The following is a 9,887-nucleotide window of genomic DNA, read 5'->3' as shown; positions in this document are numbered from 1 at the left end:
AAACTAGTTAACTTAAGCATGCTACACACTATTCATTACATTAATCGCGTTAACATGACAACAGAATACGATTTTGTGGTGATTCAAGTGTCTGCGCGCATGCGCTTTAAAAACATATTGTTATTTTTACGCCACTATTAATGAGTCTTGTTCTGTAGTATATGGTAAGAAGCCACTGTGTAGCTACGAGGATAAACTAATCGCTAGTGGACATTAATATGTGTACAGAGTGATTATTTGCTGATCATTTCTGTCAGAAACGACGCGCTTTTGTCTATACTTGTTGCATCCCTCTCATTGCACCTAAACGTTATTATAAGCACTGACTTGCCTTCCTTTGTTACAAGTGGAGAAACAGTCTTGTGTTGGATGATTGTAATATTGACAGAGGCCCCCCTACACCGACGGTTCCAGGTAACACAGGGAATGGAGGCGGGACTCCGCCAGTCCCGATTTTCTCTCCATAGCGCTGGAGCACGAAGCTGCGCTCCTCTCACTGCTGCGCTGTACGTCTGCATCAGAACATTTTTTTAAGAAGTATACCTGGTTTTCACAACACTTGATTTGCTTCAAGAACGTAAGTAACACTGTTTTTCCTGTTTTCATGGCTAATGGTTGAAATATCGGTGGTACTATTATTATGAATTGATGTGCTAGACTAAGAAATTTTGCGTTATTGTTTTAACAATGGCAATAAGTTATCCACATTTTAATGTTAACGTACTTAATTGCATTTATGAATTGAAATGTATCAGGGGGGGAAAGATGCGTGTATGATAGATTTCTGTCTTGATATGGCAGTTATAAGATGCAATTGTCTTTGCACTCATAGTTTGTGATTATTGTGTGTCCACGGGGTTACGTGTTGCCCCCCCCCCCCCCCGGTTCACATCACACTCGAGCGGAATCGCGGAACTGTGGAGACGATAAGTGTGAAGGAGCGACAGAAGTTATGCGCAAAGCATTGATTAACACTTAACTTTATTATTAACGTGAAAGTGCGGTTTATTTGTCCGTTGGCCTTTCATAGAAGCTGTTCCAAAGTAGTTGATAGTTTAGTAAAATGCGCAAAATGTTACATGTGGCGTAATTTTTTTTTTAACATGACATTAAAACTTGGCTCATAAATAAAACAGCAATGAATAAACAAATGATCTTCCGAGTTTAGTTTTATTTTTCTATTCTTTGTTTTAATTCCATATTTGTGTAATTAAAGTTTCGAAGTCGGCAGTTCGCGAAGTGTAATTGAAATTATATGGAACAATTGTAATTGCTTATCACGGGCTACTGGACCAAGTTCTTTTGTGTCAAAACAAAGTTTCATAATTTCATCTCCATATAGTCAAATCTCCTTTGTCGCACAGCTTTATGCGATTGTCAATCAGGAGCTTTTATTTTATAATGTATTTTAAAAGAGAAAATTGGGATATTATTATTTCTTCTTCTATTATTTGCTGCTGATGCAGTTGTTAATTTGTCTGTTCACTTCTGGAATTATATTTTGAATGCTTTTTATTTTCCTTAAAGGGAACATAAAAGTTTGAAGTGCGGCAAATAGTAGAAAAATCTGTAAGGGTAAAGTTTTGTGTCTCCGCTTGTTTGGTCGCAGGCGGACTTTTTGCCTATAATAAAACAACTTGTGCGAGCTGAGCGGGATAGCGACGGTTTGCGGCGCCGACTTCGTGTTCCGCTGTTCAGCCCGTAAAGATCGCATTTCAGTTGTCAAATAAACACGCGAAATATCAGATAATAATGATGATACATCTATTTCATACGACGAGCAGGCCTATGTGGTGATTTTTGCTATCTGCTTTGGCGCGTTTGTCGCTTGGTTGTAATAAGCCCGGCATGTTCTTCATGCGATCCGCGTGAGCCGCCTTCCTGACCGAGTCTGCTGCACTTTTTTAGTGCATTTTTTGGCTTTTGCTGCGTAAGTCCTAGCGGCGGAAACCTGAGCTGTTCTCGCCACCTGCATAGCGCCTCAATTTGCCGTAAGATCGTCCTGCTTGGACGATGTTGGGCAGCCCTTGATCCAATAGCCTACTGCTTACACTTGTAACTGGGCGTTCATTTGAAGTATAGCTAAGCTGTGGTTATACAGTACATATACGACTCCTTGACTTGCGCTATTTGCCTCATTTGCACGTCGCTTTAGACAAAAGCATCAACTAAATTAAAATAAATGCCCAAACGATAGAAGTAATTCATTTATAATTGTAAATGATTCACGAGTTTTTACCCAATAGGCCTAAATATAAATCAATAACCAAGGGTTATTCTTCCAGCAGTTAAATGTTTAATTCATTTGATGAGACGTTTTAAAACTACTTTCCTATATTCTACACTCTGACCGCATTTATGATGGGTGTGTGTGGCTGTGCGTGGTGTTCTTGGTAGGATAGGGATTATAAGATGTTAAATATCTGAAATATAAATTGTACTAAAACACTCAAACACTCCAATTTAAGTCATTCAAATGACAGAATGGTACAGTGGTATTTGAAAGGCAAAAGCATCCTTATAAACATTATAGCACTGGCATGGGGTTGCTGTGGGAAATAGAACTGACTGGCAACAAAAAGCAGTCGGAATTTTAGAGGGGGGGGGGGGGGGGTTGTATATTTGACTTTGGGGGGAGGGTCCCCTTGGTATATTTTACGTTGGCCAATCCGTGGCTGGCTGCGGGGCTAAGGTTCTAAGACCATTATCTTACAGTGGAGTGGAAAGTTAAAAGCAATAATGGACCCACTCTGTGTTACGCTTGTTTTAAGTGTGGTCTGGGAATTGTTGGTGTGAGTGTGTCTTCTAGAGACGTAGAGAGCTAACCTACCACAGGCAGAGTTCAAGTCTGACTGGCCCCTCCGCCCTCCCCCAGTGGACAGTAAGAGCCCCGCCCCCATTCTGTCACGCTCTGCCACCAGCAAAGCTGGCTACAATACGCCCCGCATCCGCGCTGAATACAGCGTTTACAGAGCCACACGCCGCGTCCCTCCCTGCCTGTGTGCGAAACACATCAGAATTCATGGTTTCAGACCCATTAATAAAAAGGACAATGAAATTCTGCCATTGCATGTTTTGGCAGCAAAGGTTCGGGGCGTTTTGTGGAACTATCTAGGTACCCTCAAAGGCGCAGGTGCATTTATATTGCTCGTGAATGTTTATTAATTCATCAGTTTAGCTACAATAGTGAGCACGCCTCATATCACATATATAGATTGCAGAATAAAACACCTTTGGAGCCCAGGACAGATCAAATTACCATTGAGATTGCAATAGTGTTGAGCCCCCCCCCCCCCCCGGCCCCCAAACTAATTTTCTTGCTCCTAGCTCCAAGATTGTAATTACACTTTCGTTGTCATGACATCCACTGTTTTCTGTATATTATAATCCTGTATTGTGTTACTCTCCCACAACAGCAGTTCAATTTCTGTAATTAAAAGAATAAAGTAGTTAAATCCTCATAGCATTTTATTAACCAGTTGTTACCAGTTTTTTTCACATTTTGAATATAACATTTAAGTTCTTTTGTTATATCCATATGTACATTTTATTTATCTGCTGCATGGATATTGGGTTGTATGCCAGCTAAGGAGAAGAGAGGAGGGACCAATGCAAGCGGAAAACTGGGGAGGGAGACGCCCATGATGCTGGGGAAGAGACGGAAAAGCAGGGTAGGTTGTTGAAAAAAAAGAGGGAGCGGAATGAAGGGAGGGGAAAGACTGCAATACAGCGGCAGGGAGAGGGTTGCTGTGCGAGGAGAATTTCAATGGCGCTCCAATCAGGCAGACAGGCTCGTTAGTTCAGGGAACATTTGCATACCGCAGAGGCACATTCATTTCGGTGTCGCTCGACGAAGACAGTTCAGATTCCTGTCTTATATTTATTTATACGCCGCGATGTTCAGTATTCATCGGCGCTCTGCGCTAAACCATATGCTGTGATTCAGGGCACGCGATGTAGCTTTAAATATTTACATACTTAGGCGCCATCTTAGCTGGCCGGTTTGATTCTGAACTTGCTTATTCATAGCGCTGATAATCAGCAGCGCAGGCTGGCAGATGTGGCGTGGGGAAGGTGGATGGAGCTCGAAGCTTGATTGCTCTTAGACAATGTTACAGGAAGCGCGGCAATATGATCCTCATTTTGTCATGAGTGGCAAATACCAGACTTTGTAACCGATAATGACATTGAAAAGGGGCCTAGATCTGATTTAAAAAATGCTTAGTGTTTGCCACAATATAAAGACAGTGATTACATTAGGCAAAAGAGAATAGAGAGGTGTCACTGTTACGCCCTTTTTGTGACATCAGCGGGGCCTTAAAGGATCTGACGAGGAGCTTTGCGAACCTCAGGGTGTCGCTGCGTGCCTACGCTTGGGGGACAGTGTGTAGAACATACACATCCCACTGCATACACATCCCACTACGTACACATCCCGCTGCATACACATCCTGCTACATACACATCCCACTACAGCAATATCCCTGCATATAAAAGGCAGAAATGTTTAATAACTAATCTATTATCTATCCATCCATCCATCCATCCATATTCAAATCACTTATTCAGTACAGGGAGGAGTGGAGCCTATCCCATACAGCACAGGGTATGAGGATAGAGAACACCCCACCCTAGACAGCATGCCAGTCCATCTATTTTTATTTTTAAATGCTTTTGTGGTTGTCAGTGTGTCAGCTGAAGTGTGAATTTTAAATATTTGGGGTGTCTGTTGTTAACTAAACAGACTGAACTGAACCTCAAGCATGTAAAAGAGAGACAGTTGGGCTGGTTTACTCTAGTGTGACCAGCTAGTGATTTCCAGATCGTATCCATCAGCCACAGGGCCCCCTTCCTCTCTCCCTCCGGCTCACTCCTGTCTTCCTCTTTCCTGCCGATCACGGCTAATTAAGGAGGGAAGGAGAGAAAGAGGCATGTGGCCTCCGTCTCTCCTTTTTCTCTCTGCCTCCTTTGACAGCCACACATCTGAGTAAGTGTACATGTGACAGTTACTGATATGTCGTGGTGTGGCGTGTTGGTGTGCGTCGCTCGCACTAATTTCATGTCTGCAGGGCTTCCATCTGCCTCATTAGCGATGCTCCGTTCTTCCCTTGTGGAAAAAAAAAGAGAAATTCTCACTGCAACAAACCTTTCCTCTTTGATCTAGGGTTTTTTTCCTCCCTTCCCTACTCCTCTAGCATCTCTGTCCCTCCAATCCAGAATTTTCCTCCCCATGTACCCTTCCAGTCTTCTGCACAGCAATCAAATATTTGAAAGAGCCTCAGGCAGCTCAGATATTTTGTATTTTTAGAAGAAAACATCCAGCTCGATTTTTCTGTTGATAGCACTTCGGGCTGATATATTGGACTGGCTCCACTCTTGGGTGAACCTGTTCTGCAGTTTATTTTTACTTATGTTATTTTTTTTTCTATTGGTGCTGTCCCACTTATTTCACCACAATGATTGTAAATGCCACCATGCACCTCCAGTGCTGTTGTTTTTTTGTACAAAACAATAGACTTTTTATTTTCCTTGGCTGCTGCAGCACAGTGGCTCAGTGGATAGTACTATAACCCAACACATCCTGGGTTCAAATCCCACCTCCACTCTCCGTGTGGACCTTGCTTTGTTTGCTCTCCAAACCAGATGCACATCCCACCCGGGGTGTTCCTCAGCCTTGTGTACTATGCTGATATGAGTAACCCTGACCAGGAGAGGTGGTGAAATGGATGTGGAACCATTTCCACATCACATGATGTGTGTGGTGGTCACATTACTTCCTGAATGGGTTCATCGTCTTCTAAGCTGTGTAGTTTGAGCCACTCCATGAATTATGTGTCTGGCATCCTCACGCACCAGCCACGGGTATCTGTTTTGCCTGAACTATTTAATGTGAACTTGTGCGTGAACTTTAAAGGTACTGAGTGCCTCAAAAGGTTCTCTGCACAGTCTTGATGCGCACAGTGTAGGTGTTTGAGGGACCAAATGAAAACTTGTTGACTGGATAGATCGCATGGCAGATTTCCTGCAACTGCAGAGAAAAGCCTCTAAATAATGTGAGACTCTTTAGATTTGGCTACCCAAGCAAAGAAATAGATGCCGTAGCTTGAATGAATCCTGTTGCTTCCTGAAGTTATTTATCTACCTGCTTAGAGAATCAGAATCAGAAATAAATGTGTTTCATTTTCTCTTTGCGAACCTCTCTGCAGTGCGCAAGAATTTTAGGGTGCATTTGTTTCAGACCCAAGTAGCCTAAGCATTTAAGGGGGCCGCAGAGGGGCTATGCAGGTTGTTACAAGGGCACCCCCCCCCCCCCCAGAACTACCACTGGTGGTTGGAATTACTTTTTGGTTTAGAGCTAGGGTTAGGGTTGATATTAAGGTTAGGGTTAGAAAAATGAGATTAGTTTCTCGAGGTCTCAAAAAAAATTATTCTGCTATCACAAGCTAACAGTGTAAAAAATATCTTCTTGACCTCCGTACTTATGCACTAAATTCAATTAATTTTAGTATCCGTTTCTGTAGCCTGCCAATAGAAGTTAGCCGTAGTTCATGTCTCAGGGGTCTAACATGTGCCCTTATATTTAATATCACACTTTTGACTGAGATCCTGTCTCTGTATCTCACATGCAGTGACACTGTCACTGGTCTGGCCCTGTCGCTGTCCACGGGTGTGAAATTGTCTGGAATAAAAATATATCATCTGATAAGTTTTGGGCCCGGTCTGGCTCAGTAGGGGAGGAAAGAACAGCGAGTGTTTGGTGTCGCTGCTGAGAGGGCATCGTCTCTGGCTGCCGGCCTCCTGAAGTGCGAACATGTGGAAGTATATTCTCACACACGAGGAGCAGGTCTCCATAAAGCAGGAAAGACGGTGACGAGCACTGAGCTCTAAAGGAGTTTAAGTATCACCCCCAGGGTCTCTCCCAGGGCCCAGGAGTTACTGCCATGGGAGTGAAGCTGTTATTATTACAGCGATAGAATGAGGGTTACAGGTTTACTGCAGTGAACCTCTGTCACATGGTCCAGGTTGGTCATCTTGCAGTTTTTTATTTATCTATTTATTTTTTTAATATCTGCCTCCCTCCCCATTTCTGTTCTGTTTTTTTGGTGACTGTTTGGAGACGGCATGCAGAAGTTGCCCCAGTCCGTACCCCCCCCCAGGAGTGACCAGCTGCACCTTGTTGGTTGGCCACCCTGCGTGTTATTTCTGCATCGTGCGCTGTGTGGGTACACGGGCTGGTGATAATCTATTAGAAGATGGATGGGTGGATGGATCAATTAACATTGGAATTTTGAAACCAAGAGGCAGGCTTGATCCTGGTGGACACCGTACAACATTGTCTTTCTGTGATATTCTCCTCCATTCCAGATGCCCTACTGCTTGTCTTCACTAAGAACCCCTCTGCGTCTCTCCATGGCTCCTGGCAAAACAAACAAACAAACAAAGAACGTTTTAAACTAGCAATTAACTAGAATGTTCTTTTTCCCACCATCCCTTGTCCTTCTCTCACTCCCCTCCTCTTCAATGCTTGTCATTTGTTTGTGAATTTGTCATTTTACTTTTTTGTCAGATGATGTATGTACACACACACCCCCCCCCCCCCCCACCTGGCTGAAGAAGGCCCGTCTTTGTCTGTTGATGTCAGTTTATTTAGGCCAGCTGACCTTCTGGCATATTCTCCCTGCTGTTACACATACATACGGAGAATCTGAATTAGAGACAACAAAGAGTCCAGGTGGAGATTCCGTATCAGCCCCTCATTATGTAAACAAACCATAACAATGTTCTTATATAGAATGTGACTTACCCAGCTCTTGCACTGGGTTTCTGTCATGGCAACCGCATCATCCCCGCCTCTGTTTCCTTTTTTGTCTGCCGCCTGCACTTTCTGTTCCGTATCTGTCCACCCATCACAGCGGTGGTGTCTGGGTGTTTGCTGCCGTGCGCCAGTGTCTGTTTGACTGTGGCATCGTCGCCACTCCAGCTGCAGTCTCCATTCTGACTGTGGCAGACATGTGAAATTCCACAGTCGCCGTTAAAGAAATCTCGGGATGGCTGGGAATATTTCCTCACAGGTAGGACCTGAATCAGGGGGGGTAAAAAAATGCGTGTGACAATCACACCTGCCCACCCTTCAGGAGAGGAGCTGCTGGGGAAGGGAGAGATGGATGGGACATGGTTTCTTGAACAGCATGGGTGTGCATGGACCGGAATGAGTCCGGGGGTAGCAGTGGTGTAGAGTTTGGCCCATGCTGGACGGATAATTAGGAGCATTGGGACAATTCCTCATGAGCCGGTTACATTTCAGACTGATTGCTGCGGGCTAATAATATTGCATTTATGAAACTCTGCACCATCTGGCCAGGAGGAGATGGGCCAGGGCAGACCCTCATTCTGTCCCAGATGCAGCCTGAACACACATGTGCATTCAGAGCTACGGTCAGAACCAAGTCTCGGTAATTCAGGGGTGGTAATGAGTGGCCCCTCCCCAAGTGGTACAGCCCTAGTTTGCCTTAAATTTCAGCTAGCTAAACAGAACACCTACGAACGTACCTGGTAGGCAGTTCGGCACAACAATGTGGTAGAAAAAAATTTAAAACAAAGTGAGAGATGATACTGAGAAGGTAGGAATTAAAATGAAAAGAGAATCAGAGGGAGGATCCAGCAAAATGCTGTAAAATAATGGCTAAATTATGAGCACAACAGGTGGACAGTGTGAATGGCCAGCGGGGGCCTCGTAACGCCACTGACGTTCAGGTCCTGCCGCTTCGCTAGCTTTAGCTACCAGGGCGTAACTGTCATGATTAGCATGTTTCGTTTCGCGGAAAATTTTTCCCCATTTTTCATTTTATGGCTAGCAGACCAGCTCGGTTAATGCACTCTAGCAAATAAATGGGATTAGGCAATGAATAAAATAGCTAGATTTTATTTTTTAAATAAGCAGTAGGTGTAAATATTGCAGAACACTGTTGAGCACAGGTTTTAGTAGTAAGTGTAAAAAATGTAGTCTAAAATGTTATAATAATTGCAACATATGAATAAATCTAGGAAAACGCATACTCTTATACAGGTAGACCTGCTGTAAAGACATAATCGTTATTATGGTTAATAATCCTCAAACAAGCCAAATAATCTTATATAACTGATTTATTATATATTTAGCTTCTGACTGAGGCGTGCTACAGTATGTTATTGCATTGGTCAGCAAGCATCTTCTAAGCTTATTCCTCACTCAGTTGGCCTGTGAGAAAACTGTCAGCACACTCAAGAATGTCGAAAACAGACTTAGGAGCCAGCCAGGAACACTCTCAAACACTTATCCTCATATCAACAAAGAAAGACATTCTTACGGACTGAGAAGGTTATGGAGACCAGCAACAATTACTCATGTTTAATGGTATAGGATAGATTTCCTGGTTACAGTGTCAAAATGCATTTCCAGCTGATTGTGTCTCTGTTTTAGTTGGAGTCACAACAGCTGTATTAAGTGGAGAGATCCGTTCTTCAGATGCTTATTCATACAAAGCACTCCCCATCCTCTCTCCATCCGATTGGCCGCTCTGCATCATGTGACTCCTGGGCTAAGCCCTGGATGTGTGGCTGTTGCTGGCTGTTGGCCGCCCCAGTTTTAATTGTTGATTAGAGGATTCTTCCCTGCGAATGCTTTCTGAATTTGAATGAGGGTGGGGTGGGGTGGGGTGGGGGGGGGGGGGGGGACAGATGGGGGGCTACAGAGGGGGACAGAGATGTTTAGGGGATGTATTATCGTATTATGAAATGTATAAGCCCACACGGTGATTCGGAAAGAATGAAGGTGAGGAAAAAGAACAGAAATGGAGGGAGGCATACGAGTAGAAAAAGGAGAGGTCTATGCTGGCTGCTGCAGACAT

General features: G+C 43.8%; 1 long non-coding RNA gene across 4 annotated transcripts in view; it reads left to right on the top strand.

Annotated features, from left to right (window-relative positions):
- Window positions 1–204: 204 nt before the first annotated feature.
- Window positions 205–9,887, top strand: part of LOC111840507 (uncharacterized) — a 29,087-nt gene continuing 19,404 nt past the window's right edge. The window contains exon 1 of one of the 4 annotated variants that reach the window (XR_011983209.1): window positions 205–577. This is a non-coding gene — a long non-coding RNA (uncharacterized lncRNA). Of the gene's footprint in view, window positions 578–3,565; window positions 3,672–9,887 lie in introns of those variants that run through there. The other 3 variants (XR_011983207.1, XR_011983208.1, XR_011983210.1) reach the window with 3 other exon arrangements.

This window comes from Paramormyrops kingsleyae, chromosome 17 (assembly GCF_048594095.1).
Source record: "Paramormyrops kingsleyae isolate MSU_618 chromosome 17, PKINGS_0.4, whole genome shotgun sequence".
Taxonomy (NCBI): Eukaryota; Metazoa; Chordata; class Actinopteri; order Osteoglossiformes; family Mormyridae; genus Paramormyrops; species Paramormyrops kingsleyae.
Note: the sequence above shows the minus strand (reverse complement) of the source record. Positions and strands in the feature narration are given on the sequence as shown.